The 14,452-nt window shown below is 38.4% G+C and overlaps 1 long non-coding RNA gene across 2 annotated transcripts; it reads right to left on the bottom strand.

Annotated features, from left to right (window-relative positions):
- Nucleotides 1-2,881: 2,881 nt before the first annotated feature.
- Nucleotides 2,882-14,152, bottom strand: LOC117198800 (uncharacterized). 2 transcript variants are annotated; one of them, XR_007477408.1, is made up of 4 exons: nt 13,910-14,152; nt 12,446-12,559; nt 6,348-6,536; nt 2,882-4,746 (listed from the first exon to the last, which is right to left on the bottom strand). It is a non-coding gene; the product is annotated as an uncharacterized LOC117198800 (long non-coding RNA). The 2 variants fall into 2 exon arrangements; XR_004480032.2 differs by lacking the exon at nt 6,348-6,536.
- Between the last annotated feature and the right edge of the window lie 300 nt (nt 14,153-14,452).

Genomic DNA, 14,452 nt, shown 5'->3' with positions numbered 1-14,452 from the left:
TTAAATACAAAGAACTCCTTTATTTTTGAAAAATACTTGTTAAACACAAAAAATATCAAATCTCTTGCACTGTTTTTATTCTGTTTTCAAATTACTGTTTTTAAATTTGTGGAGTATCTCCCTTGAATACATATATCTGTGCCTTAATACATATATTAATTGGAACTCACAGTAACACTATTTCTTTTATTTTTATGTCCTTCGTGTATTTTCTTTTTAACATCTTTATTGGAGTATATATAATTGCTTTACAATGGTGTGTTAGTTTCTGCTTTATAACAAAGTGAATCAGTTGTACGTACACATATATCCCCATATCCCCTCCCTCTTGCGTCTCCCTCCCACCCTCCCCATCCCACCCTTCTAGGTGGTCACAAAGCACGGAGCTGATCTCCCTGTGCTATGCAGCTGCTTCCCACTAGCCATCTATTTTACGTTTGGTAGTGTATATATGTCAGTGCTACTCTCTCACTTTGTCCCAGCTTACCCTTCCCCCTCCCCATGTCCTGAAATCCATTCTCTACGTCTGGGTCTTTATTCCTGTCCTGCCCCTAGGTTCTTCAGAACCATTTTTTTTTTTTTTTAGATTCCATATACGTGTGTTAGCATACGGTATTTGCTTTTCTCTTTCTGACTTACTTCACTCTGTATGACAGACTCTAGGTCCATCCACCTCACTACAAATACTTCAGTTTCATTTCTTTTTGTGGCTAATATTCCATTGTATATATGTGCCACATCTTCTTTATCCATTCATCTGTCGATGGACACTTAGGTTGCTTCCATGTCCTGGCTATTGTAAATAGTGCTGCAATGAACATTTTGGTACATGACTCTTTTTGAATTATGGTTTTCTCAGGGTATATGCCCAGTAGTGGGATTGCTGGGGCATATGGTAGTTCTGTTTTTAGTTTTTTAAGGAACCTCCATACTGTTCTCCATAGTGGCTGTATCAATTTGCATCCACACCAACAGTGCAAGAGGGTTCCCTTTTCTCCACACCCTCTCCAGCATTTATTGTTTGTAGATTTTTTTTTTAATTATTTATTTATTTAATTTTGGCTGAATTGGGTCTTTGTTGCTGCGTGCAGGCTTTCTCTAGTTGTGGCGAGCAGGGGCTACTCTTCGTTGCGGTGTGCAGGCTTCTCATTGCAGTGGCTTCTCTTGTTGTGGAGCACGGGCTTTAGGCGCACGGGCTCAATAGTTGTGGCTCACGGGCTCTAGAGCGCAGGCTCAGTAGTTGTGGCACACGGGCTTAGTTGCTCCGCGGCATGTGGGATCTTCCCCGAACAGGGCTCGAACCTGTGTCCCCTGTATTGACAGGCAGATTCCTAACCACTGCGCCACCAGGGAAGCCCTGTTTGTAGATTTTTTGATGATGGTCATTCTGACCAGTGTGTGGTGGTACCTCATTGTGGTTTTGATTTGCATTTCTCTAATGATTAGTGATGTTGAGCATCCTTTCATGTGTTTGTTGGCCATCTGTATATCTTCTTTGGAGAAATGTCTATTTAGGTCTTCTGCCCATTTTTGGATTGGGTGGTTTGTTTTTTTAATATTGAGCTACATGAGCTGTTTATATATTTTGGAGATTAATCCTTTGTCCATTGATTCGTTTGCAAATATTTTCTCCCATTCTGAGGGTTGTCTTTTTGGCTTGTTTATGGTTTCCTTTGCTGTGCAAAAGCTTTTAAGTTTCATTAGGTCCCATTTGTTTATTTTTGTTTTTATTTCCATTATTCTAGGAGGTGGGTCAATAAAGACCTTGCTGTGATTTATGTCAAAGAGTGTTCTTCCTATGTTTTCCTCTAAGAGTTTTATAGTGTCCAGTCTTACATTTAGGTCTCTAATCCATTTTGAGTTTATTTTTGTGTATGGTGTTAGGGAGTGTTCTAATTTCAATCTTTTACATGTAGCTGTCCAGTTTTCCCAGCACCACTTATTGAAGAGACTGCCTTTTCTCCACTTGGGATAAACCCTGCTTGATCATGGTGTATGATCCTTTTAATATGCTGCTAGATTCTGTTTGCTATTATTTTGTTGAGGATTTTTGCATCTATGTTCATCAGTGATATTGGCCTATAGTTTTCTTTTTTTGTGACGTCTTTGTCTGGTTTTGGTATCAGGGTGATGGTGGCCTTGTAGAATGAGTTTGAGAGTGTTCCTCCCTCTGCTATACTTTGAAAGAGTTTGAGAAAGATAGGTGTTAGCTCTTCTCTAAATGTTTGATGGAATTCACCTGTGAAGCCATCTGGTCCTGGGCTTTCATTTTTTGGAAGGTTTTTAATCACAGTTTCAACTTCAGTGCTTGTGATTGGTCTATTCATATTTTCTATTTCTTCCTCGTTCAGTCTTGGAAGGTTGTACTTTTCTAAGAATTTGTCCATTTCTTCCAGGTTGTCCATTTTATTGGCATAGAGTTGCTTGTAGTAGTCTCTCATGATCCTTTGTATTTCTGCAGTGTCAGTTGTTACTTCTCCTTTTTCATTTCTAATTCTATTGATTTGAGTCTTCTCCCTTTTTTTCTTGATGAGTCTGGCTAATGATTTATCAATTTTGTTTATCTTCTCAAAGAACCAGCTTTTAGTTTTATTGATCTTTGCTATCATTTCCTTCATTTTTTTTTCATTTATTTCTGATCTGATCTTTATGATTTCTTTCCTTCTGCTAACTTTGGAGTTCTTTTGTTCTTCTTTTTCTAATTGCTTTAGGTGTAAGGTTAGGTTGTTTATTTGAAATGTTTCCTGTTTCTTGAGGTAGGATTGTATTGCTATAAACTTCCCTCTTAGAACTGCTTTTGCTGTATCCCATAGGTTTTGGTCTTTGAGGAACACTATTTCTAATTAAAATTATTTTACCCCTATTAGGAATGAAGCTACTATTCATTCTATCCTCAAGTTTTTTATGCCAGTTTTATGCCAGTTCAGTCTTGGTTACAGTGAAAGATTTTTTTAAAATACATAAAATGTCATTTTCAAATTGTTGGTTTTGTATTCATGCTGCTTCTTTTTTCATTTATCATTGAAAATGTTTTTTTAGGATTGGATATTTAACAAGAAGTTCTGAGACTTATGCTAGATTTTATTTATATTTTGCTCTTCACATCTATATTAGATAGGAATCTAACTAAGCTATCATAAAAAAAGAAATTCTGAAACACAGAGGCTCAAACTAGATAAAAGTTTACTCTTTCACATAGGGTTTATATGATGGGACCATTGGTATATGGCAGCTGCACAATGTCAGGGACACAGGTTCCCTCCGTTTAATTGCTCTCCCATCTTCAACTGTGGCTTCCATCCCCTGACCTAATGTGTCTGCTCCAGCTCCAGCCATCATCTCTGCCTTCAACTAGCAGGAAAAGAGAAAAGGGTAGAGGAATGCATGCTTCTTTCTTTTGAGGGCATAATCTGAAATTTTTGCACATAATTTCTGAAATGATTCATAGTATTTGTTCAGGTACAACCATACCGAAGACATAATGAAGTAGTGAGATGCTTGCACCTACGCATAGAATTGCTGTGAATATAATAGCCACAAATACAGCTTCATACCAGGATCCTGGTTTATGTTGAGGCAGCGTTATTTTGGGTGATGTTCTAAAATGGTATACATACAACTCTTAGTAAAATTTGGAATAAAACAACATAAAAGCTTCCCTCAATTTATATAGCTTTTGCATTTCTGAAAGAAAGTGTGTTAAAACAGTGCAAAATAAACCTAAAAAACTTTGTGTTGGATGTGAAATAGAATTAGGTTCTAGGCTTGGATAATTATAAGCAAGTTTTTCACCTACAGAAATGTCTAGCAAAATGTTTGGAAGTCATGGGATGTGGATCAATTCTTGTTGTGTGGGACTTTCCTATACTTTATGGTACATTTATCATCCCTGGCCCTGACCATGCAATTCCCTCCTCTAGTTACTGTAACAACCAAAACAGCTCCACAAATTTCCAAAATGTCCCCTAGGGACAGTACAACTCATATAGATAGCTCTAGAGCTACAAGGTATGTTGACACCTGGTCTAACTTCCAACATAACACAGATAACAATTTTAACATATAGTTTGCAATGGTGTAATGAAGGATCATCAGATTTCTAACCATTAATATCTATATCATTGCCACCCATCACCCAGTGCTGATATAATTCAAGGATTCAATGATATAATTCAAGGATTCTTTTAGGACAACATGCCACTTAACCAGTACCAGATCTTGTACTTGTTATGAGTTTAAGCTGCTATATAAAGGAACCCTAAATTGGCCAGACATTTATCTCCTTCTTATGTAAAAGATTTCCTCGGCATTCCAGGACTGATATGTACAGATTGATAATTTGGGGACCTTGGGTACATCTTTCTTTTTGCTCTGCCATTCTCAAATATATTTTCATTTCATGCATCTAACATGGCTGCTCTAGCTCTAGCTACTATATCTGTATTCCAACAGTGAAAAGGGAAAATATATTTTTTAAAGGCATAATCTTTCCCTTTAAAGGAAAATCTCAAGAGCTATACAGACAACTTCTGCTTATATCTCTTTCTCCAGAATTTAATATTTTTATTTTTGAGATTCTAAACCTACAGATTGTTGGTAACTCCAAACATCTATTAGATATTGTTCTACCAGACAAGTGGCATAGTGAAATGAACCCCAAACTAGAAATTCTAATTCTGGCTGTGCTGCTAACGAGCTGCTAGATCCCAGGCAGGTCATTTAACTTCTACGATTCTGTTTCTCCATCTGCAAAACAAGAAAAGGAGAACTTAATAGGTTATTTCAAATTTCCAAAATCCAGATTATACTATAAAGTCAATCTTATGACTAAACTCAATCCTTAAGCCTTTTTTTCCCCTAACAATTACCCAGTCTATTCAGTCTATTCGTTGTGATTGATTTTTATTTTCAGAAGTCCTTCCAGTGTTACAAAGTACATTAAGAACATAGAATTTAATGAAAAAAACTTATGTCTTTGCCATAATTCTTTTAGACAAATACATATTGAGCACTTATCACATGCTAGACACTGAATTAGACACTGGAGATTTAATGGTGAACAAGATAGGCACAATTTCTTCCCTTATACAGATAAATAGACAGAAAATATTTGTAGTTTATAGCAAGTGCTATGAAAGAAATGTATACATGTCTAAACGAGAGCCTAACAGAGGTGACCAAGTTTAGATAGGGTGATCACAAAAGCCCAAACAGAGACCTTTAGGGGAGAATGAGCTGGCTATGCAAATCGTGGGGATGGGGAGAACATTCCAGACAGAGGGAACAACCTGTGCAAAGGCTGTACGACGAGGTGGGGGGGGGGGGTGATGGGGTGGATGGAATGACCAGGGTGGCTGCAGAATAGTGAGGGACGAGGGAGAAGGAAAGTGACCCAAGAAGAGAGTGTAAAAATAAACAGGGACAAGATCATACAGATACTAATAGGCCCTGATAATGAATTTGGATGTATACCAGTTTATTTTCAGGGACAGGTTAAGACACTGAAGTGGGAGACCTCCCTGGTGGTGCAGTAGTTAAGAATCCTCCTGCCAATACAGGGGACACGGGTTCGAGCCCTGGTCCAGGAAGATCCCACATGCTGCAGAGCAACTAAGCCCGTGCGCCACAACTACTGAGCCTGTGCTTTAGAGCCCGTGAGCCACAATTACTGAACCCACGTGCTACAGCTACTGAAGCCCACATGCCTAGAGCCCATGCTCTGCAAAAAGAGAAGCCACCGCAATGAGAAGCCCGTGCACTACAACGAAGAGTAGCCCCTGCTCGCCGCAAATAGAGAAAGCCCGCGTGCAGCAACGAAGACCCAACGCAGCCAAAAATAAATAAACTTTTAAAAAGACATTGAAGGGGTTCAAACGGGAATTATGTGAATCAATTGAAAGGGTTCAAGCGGGAATTATGTGAATCAATTTTCAGTTTAGTGTCATATCTGCTTTTGGTGAAAGGAAATAAAAGAGAGAGGAGAAAAAATAATCCAGGGAGAAATGATAGCAATTAAGACAGAGGGGTGGCAATAAAAGAGAGAGAGAGAGAAAAAAAAAAAAAAAAAGAGAGAGAAAAAAATCTACAAAGTGCAGTTTAAAAGGTTTAATTAATTACACATCATATTGCAGAACCAAGAACCAATCACATTTTGAGGTCCTACCATATGTCCCGTATGGCAGACACATGATTGTCCCTGCCCACTGGGAACTGATAATTTATTAGGGGAACAATTAACAAATAAAAAATCATATCAGTAATCTCATAGAACCTCCGCTGACACCTTATAAAAAGTCATTTTTTTGTGTTAACAGGGAAAATATGTAGAAATATAAAAATATTTTTACGGGGTTTCCCTGGTGGCGCAGTGGTTGAGAGTCTGCCTGCCGATGCAGGGGACACGGGTTCATGCCCCGGTCCGGGAAGATCCCACATGCCGCGGAGCGGCTAGGTCCGTGAGCCATGACCTCTGAGCCTGCGCGTCCGGAGCCTGTGCTCCGCAACGGGAGAGGCCACAGCAGTGAGAGGCCCGTGTACTGCAAAAAAAAAAAAATAAATATATATATATATATATATATATATATATATATATATTTACGTTATATCATTGCTGGTGCTTATTGTATTTATAGCCTGATTTTCCTGTGCCAGTAACCAGAACGTGAGCAACGTTCAAATAGGTATTTCATTCTTTTCCACATACATACTTTTTCTGTAGGAAAATTTTATGCCAGGTCTTAGACATGGGGTAGATACCAGATTGTAGCAGTTGGTGGGAAGGTTAAAAGAACACTCAATTTAGACATTACCAGCATATCTAAGCTCTCACGCACAACTGCCAACAAAGATCCTGAACTCTGGCCTCTTCACAGATCCACTTTTTTTTTTAATTTAACTGTAGTTGATTTACAATATTGTATTAGTTTCAGATGTTTAGCTTCAGATCCTTTTCCATTATAGGTTATTATAAGATATTGAATACAGTTCCCTGTGCTTTACAGTAAATACTTTTATTTATTTTATTTATATGGTGTGTATCTGTTAATCCCATACTCCTAATTTATCCCTCCCCCTCCCCTTTCCCCTTTGGTAACCATAAGTTTGTTTTCTATGTCTGTGAGTCTGTTTTTGTTTTTGTAAATAAGTTGATTTGAATTTTTTTTTTTAGATTCCACATATAAGTGATATTATATAATATTTGTCTTTCTCTTTTTGACTTATTTCACTTAGTATGATAATCTCTATGTCCATCCATGTTGCTGTAAATGACAATATTTCATTAGTTTCTATGGCTGAGTAATATTCCATTGTATGTATATACCACATCTTCTTTATTCATTCATCTGTCAATGGACACTTAAGTTGCTTCCATGTCTTGGCTATTTGTAAATTGTGCTGCTGTGAACACTGGGGTGCATGTATCTTTTTGAATTGAGTTCTTGTCTTTTCCAAATATATGCCCAGGAATGGGATTGCTGGATCATATGGTAACTCTATTTTTAATTTTTTAAGGAACTTCCATACTGTTTTCCATAGTGGCTGCACCAATTTACATTGCCACCAACAGTGTAGAAGGGTTCCCTTTTCTCCACACTCTCTTTAGCATATATTGATGATGGCATTTTGATGATGGCCATTCTGACCAGTGTGAGGTGATATCTCGTTGTAGTTTTGATTTGCATTTCTCTAATAATTAGCAACATTGAACATCTTTCCACATGCCTGTTGGCCATCTGTATGCCTTCTTTGGAGAAATGTCTATTTAGGTCTTCTGCCTATTTTGTGATTGGGTTGTTTGTTTTTTTGATATTGAGTTGTATGAGCTGTCCGTATATTTTGGAAATTAAGCCCTTGTCAGTCACATGGTTTGCAAATACTTTCTCCCAGTTTACAGGTTGCCTTTTCATTTTGTTTATGGTTTCCTTTGCTTTGCAAAAGCTTATAAGTTTGATTAGGTCCAATTTGTTTATTTTTGCTTTTATTTATTTTGCCTTGAGAGACTGATCTAATAAAATATTACTAGGATTTATGTCCAAGAATGTTTTGCTTATGTTCTCTTCTAAGGAGTTTTATGGTTGTACTATATTTAAGCCTTTAAGCCATTCTGAGTTTATTTTTGTGTATGGTGTGAGGGAGTGTTCTAACTTCATTGATTTACATGAGACTTTCCAGCTTTCCCAACACCACTTGCCTAAGAGACTGTCTTTTCTCCACTATATATTCTTGCCTCCTTTGTCGAAGATTAATTAACCAGGGGGTGTGGGTTTATTTCTGGGCTCTCTATTCTGTTCCACTGATCCACTTGTCTGTTTTTGTGTCAATACCACACATTTTGATTACTGTAGCTTTGAAGTACTATCTAAAGTCTGGAAGGATTATGCCTCCAGATTTGTTCTTTTTCCTCAGGATTGCTTTGGCAATTCTAGGTCTTCTGTGGTTCCATATCAATTTTAGGATTATTTATTCTAGCTCTTCACACATCCACTTTTGTGAACACTTCTGCCTAAATAATAGACAAACTCATAGATGGCCAACATAGGCTATTTGCTTTCTAGAAATTATAAGAAACTGATTTAATTTCAAATAAGAAAATTAGACCAAATATAGCAAATTGTCTCATTTAAAATAACCAGTGCACTGTATTAGGAATATCTTTTCAAAGAAATATCTTGGAATAAACTAAGAGTAACTTGCCTCAGACTTAAAAGTCCTAGATGAAGAACTACACTTTTGCTACTTAAATTATACTTTGAGGGGCTTCCCTAGTGGTGCAGTGGTTAAGAATCCACCTGCCAGTGCAGGGGACACGGGTTCGAGCCCTGGTCTGGGAAGATTCCACATGCCACAGAACAACGAAGCCCTCGTACCACAGCTACTGAAGCCCATGCTCCACAACAAGAGAAGCTACTGCAATGAGAAGCCCACGCACTGCAACGAAGAGTAGCCCCCACTCGCCACAACTAGAGAAAGCCCGCGTGCAGCAACAAAGACCCAATGCAGCCAAAAATAAATAAATAAAATAAATATATACTTTGAGGCAAATTTTCAAAACATATTGACATTGGAGAACTTCTTGTGATAGCCTCATGGCATAGGGTTTGCACTCGATACCACGAGTTCAAAAACTACCTGACTTTCACATTCGTAACAATAACCCCAGTTCCTGTGGATGGTAATGTGGATGGCCCTCTGAGTTTGTCAAGAACAACTGGGATAAGGAAAATTTTAAAAAGTCAGAGGCCTAACATTTGTGGCCATTCCCATTCCCTTAGTGCCTTTTGCAAGAGTAGGGAATGGTAGTTCTGATATCCTGGACACAATTTAAACTGAGTAATAACACTTTGCCTACTTAAATACCCCCTGTAGTTTCAATTAGCTGGGCATGCTTCTGAACATTCTTTTGCTGTTAGGTGAGGCATTTTACAGCCGGCATGCATTGCTTCCGTGGTGAAAAAAAGGGTGTTCTCATCTAGCACCAACTTTTCAAACCTGTGCAAGAGTAAGAATATAATTTAAACATTTATAATGTACAGTGTGGTGACCATAGTTACTAACACTGTATTGAATAATTGAAAGTTACTAAGAGAGAAAATCCTAAAAGTACCCAAGAAAAAAAATCTGAAACTTTATATGGGGACAGATGTTAACTAGACTTATTGTGGTGATCATTTTGCAGGTACACAAATATCAAGTCATCATGTTATACACCTGAAATTAATATAATGTATGTCAATTATACAGCAATAATAAAATAAACAGCCCTAATTTGCAATACATTTTCTGAATAGTAGGGTCAATAACACTTGTATAACATTTCTAATCCTAGGAAAGGCATAAAATCCAAGAATACAGTGGTCTACTCTTTTGATTATCAATTCAATAAATAGAGTCATGGCATTATTGCTGTTGGGTACCTAGTTAATAACCACACGATAACACTCAAAGCTCAGAAGAAATATAAAGGATATTCATAATTCAGCAATGGATTATTCAAATTTTACAGTAGATATGTCAGCAAATAATACTGGTTAAAGAAATCATATTCCCCTAATCCAACATTTCTTCCATTGTTTCACAGAAAACTGGTGTCCTTGAAGATCTTAGCAGATGTCCATCAACAGCAGTTTATGTTTTCTAACAAGTTTGTGATATGCTGGGTTGAATAAAGTTAAAAACATTTTATTTTGTTTTCACAATGCCTTAATAATATGCTAATTCTTATTTTGACCTCCAAGAAAAGGATACAGTATGTGGAACTATATTTTCCTATTTCATGTGACTATAGAACCCTGGAACATGTGTTACTGTACATGGTATGTAGTTACACTGATTATCCTCTCTGCTTGCCTTAAGGGTCTCGTTCTCTCACTTCCCTCAAGTCATTTGCTCAAATGGCAACTTCTCGGTGGTGCCTACTCTCACTAACTTGTTTAAAATGCCAACCTCTACCCTTACCCGTTTGGCAATCCTGGTTTGCCTTATCTTGCCTCACCTTTTATCCATTGCATTTATCATCTACATAATTATGTAATTTATTATGTTTATATTCTGACTCCTTCCATTAGAAAGAGAGCTTCAGGAAGGCAGGAACTTTTACTTTTATTTTACTTTGCTGCATCTCCAGTTGTTAGAACAGGGCCTAGCTTATATTAGGTTCTCAGTAAATATTTGTTGAATGAAGAAAAAAAAGGGAATGTTTTTCACATGTTTTTAAAAGTCAAGATGTGTCTTGTAAACGATATGTTTCCTTTTCTCCTGTTAATGATGTATGTTACAGTCAGTTATGTCTTAGAATCTAGGAAATATTATCAGGGGACACTTGCATTCTTTTGGAACTCACTGCTGCCAGAATTAATTTAGCATGTGTTAAGAAAAAAAGAGTTTAATGTCATTTATGACTTTCCTTTCTCTAATTTTTATCACTCCCCTTCCTCCACCTGAAATTAATTTCTTGCCAAGTTGCCAAGCCCTGCCAACTCCATTTCAATAATAACTTCCTCATTAATGTCCTTGCCTCCTTTCCCACTAGGAAGGGCACATGGTAGGGGGGACGGCTGGCAATAATGCAGGGAGGAGGCCAGAACCTTATCAGAGGTGGCCTTCGATACAATTAGACTTTCTGTGGGAAGCAGTAGTGAGCCACTGTATTGGTTTAAGCAAAATTAGAATTTTAAGAAAGTTATCTCTGAGAGTGATGTATCAAATGGCCCAGACATCAGTGTGATTCTCATTTCTAATTCTGCACTAACTCTTAATTTCCCTTCTTGTGATGCTCTTTCCATCGATTTCTCATCTATTCTCTCTTTGGTCACCTACTCACATCTCAGACCTACTAGTTCTCCAAGAGTCTGCATATGCAGCAAAGACACAGGCTCAATGATATCCCTGTCCCATCTCCTCTGAGATCTTTTTGGCCTCCATGCATAGACTGACCACAAGAAAAGGGTCAAAGGGAGGAAGAGGAGAAAGAGAGAAGCTTGACATATAATTCTTATTATGATCTCCAAATATTCTGATATAATGTAAATTAATCCCATTTTACAAATGAGGGAACTTCAGTTCAAAAAGATTAAGTATTTGGGAATTCCCTGGCAGTCCAGTGGTTAGAACTCGGCACTTTCACTGCCAGGAGCCCAGGTTCAATCCCTGGTTGGAGAAATAAGATCCTGCAAGCCATGCAGTGCGGCCAAAAAAAAAAAAAAGCGAGAGAGAGAAAAGATTAAGTATTTTACTGAATTTCACATAGGAAGTGAGGTTCAAGCCTAAAGCTTCCCAAAAGGATAAGAGAATAAAACTGGCTGACTTTCACTGAACCCATTCTAGAGAGTGAGGTGTATGTTTTACACGAATTATCGCATTTAAATTCCAACAGCTTTATGAGAAGCTGCATTTCTTATCCCCATTTTACAGATCAGGAGCCTAAAGTTAGAAAGATTAAGTAATTTGTCTAAGTTCACGCTTCTCAGAAATGGTGATTCTAGGAGTAGAGCCCATTTTATCTAACTGACGCGAGAGGTCCCAACCCTCATGTTATCAATTAACTCCATTGTTTTCCACTATGCCATCTTACTTCGTGTGGCATGGACAAGGACACATTTCTGGCCCAGCCCTGACCATCACTACATGCTGGTCTATAGGCCTTGATATAGGTGAGCCCTCTATGCTCCTCTGTCAACATGCTGGCAGCAGCCAGTGTTTATCCTGCCAGTGTTTTGTGGGGAGAAGGAACCACTCTGGACAGATCAGTCCCCTGAAAATAGAAGGTCCTTTTTACCATGTCTTTTCCTGTTTCATTTTAACGATTTATATCCCCTCCACCACCACTTCTACCACCTTCCCCTACAACTGTGGGGAAGGGACAAAACTCTCAAGGTTAAGATACAAAATTACAGTTAAATTTCAACTATCTAATCAAAAAAGTCCCATATAAATTTTAAATGTTTACCTTTATTTTTCTGCTCAGGACTGTGGGTTGCATGGGGGCTTGGTAGCATTTCATTTGGAAACCCAGGGACCGGCTTCTCCCTTTTTTCTTTCATATTCATTTGTGGTTGGTTTTCTATAGTTGAGGTTTGGGGTAGAAGCATCTAAATTAGATAGCTGTTAATTTGTATCAAAGGAGTTATTACCCAAAATACTCTATGATACAAAGATTGGCACAAATAAAGGCTTAGAACAATTTAATTCCCATAGATGTGATGATATGACACAATAATAAAGAAAAATCAGAAGCATCACAAATGTATTTACACTATGGTCAGATGTGAAAGAAATGGGGTTACTTTATTTAAGAATTGGGCTTCCTTCACAATCCCATACCCACCAGGTAGTTTAGAAAACATATTTTAGTTAAATTTAAATTGTTGGTTCAATGTTATTTGGTAATTCAGTCCATCCCTTTATGTAACCCAGTTTCTGCCTAGATGAGTCAGGGAAATGCTTGTCAAGAGTTCTGCCCTCTCCACCTGGATATACACACGATGAATAAGGCGTATGTAATCTTATAGGAGGTAGACTCCTTGAGTATATGACATATCTTCTAAGCTCTCCTGGTTTGGTCTGTTCCCAGAGCTGGTGACATCCTACAGTGACTTGTCCCTACCCTGGGCAATCTGATGCCCCCATTGCTAGAAACTGCCTTTGGTGATAATCATTCATGTTTACTTAACTCTGACAATGCTCTGGGGCATCATTTACACTTACTGATTGGCCCTCATCTCCACTTTTTTTTTTGCGGTAGGCGGGCCTCTCACTGTTGTGTTCTCTCCCGTTTTGGAGCACAGGCTTCAGACGCGCAGCCTCAGCGGCCATGGCTCACGGGCCCAGCCGCTCCACGGCATGTGGGATCTTCCCGGACCGGGGCACGAACCCATGTCCCCTGCATCGGCAGGCGGACTCTCAACCACTGCGCCACCAGGGAAGACCTCATCTCTACTTTTGATGACAAAATGTATTCCGTGGCATGTTACTGTGACCTCAATGGGAATTTAGCCTACAGTGGGTGGCTTCATTCCCCTTAGGCAACCTCCTTTGGCAAAGTTGCTAGGCAGGTCCTTCAACTACTTTCAGTCAGATCTTTCTGGTTCATTCCGAACCAGGATGCTCCAAAACTTCTGGATAGCTGTCATATCATACACGAGCTGAGGGAGACTCTAAGGGGCTTAAACTCAGACCTCTGTGTGCAAAACCATGTTAAGCCATTAAATTTAATTTGCTGTAACATCCTCCATGTTTAAGCAGAAGTTTCTAAGGCAATAGCTTCCAATATCCTTGTGGAGGGCAAAAGCCACTCTCCTCAGCATTTCCCCCAACCTCTCTAGAACATCTCTTCAATTCTCTTCTCCCACTGAACACCTCCCTACCCCAGGAATTAGTGTAGAGAAGAAAAACTGGAGCAGTGCTCACTTACCTTTCTACCTTCTTCTACCCAGAATCCAATAGGAGCTGAGAAGCCAGGCATGTCCTGCCTTCTTCCTAACCTGTCCCACTCGCCTCTCCTTTAAGACTCTCTAGTATTTTTTGGCCAGCTTCTCAATATGTTAAAGAAGAAATAAAGGAATTTAGAAAATCCTTTTCTTTCCAACGACCCAAACTTCATGACTACTGTCTCAAAAGAGTCAGTTTGTGAGATCCAAAACTGATCAATGGCTTCTTTGTTCTAACCCTGGGAATGCACACCTTCTTCCCTGGGGCTATATGCTCAAGAGGTAGAAGGAAACTTGATTTGCAAGGGAACTCAATTTAAAGGAGAAGTGTAAGTACTTTGATTTATTATTTCAAATGATTCAAATATGATTTCAAATATGATTTCAAATAATTGTCATTATAACTCCCACTAAGATAACAACATTAGTCTCTGACTACGTCAGATTCTGTGCACCAACATTATTTTATTTTTTTTACTTAACTCTTACAATAACTCTATTATGAAAGTCTTATTACACCTATTTTC

Source organism: Orcinus orca, chromosome 1, assembly GCF_937001465.1.
Source record: "Orcinus orca chromosome 1, mOrcOrc1.1, whole genome shotgun sequence".
NCBI classification, from domain to species: domain Eukaryota; kingdom Metazoa; phylum Chordata; class Mammalia; order Artiodactyla; family Delphinidae; genus Orcinus; species Orcinus orca.
The sequence above is the reverse complement of the archived record's forward strand: the minus strand, read 5'-3'. Positions and strand labels throughout refer to the sequence as shown.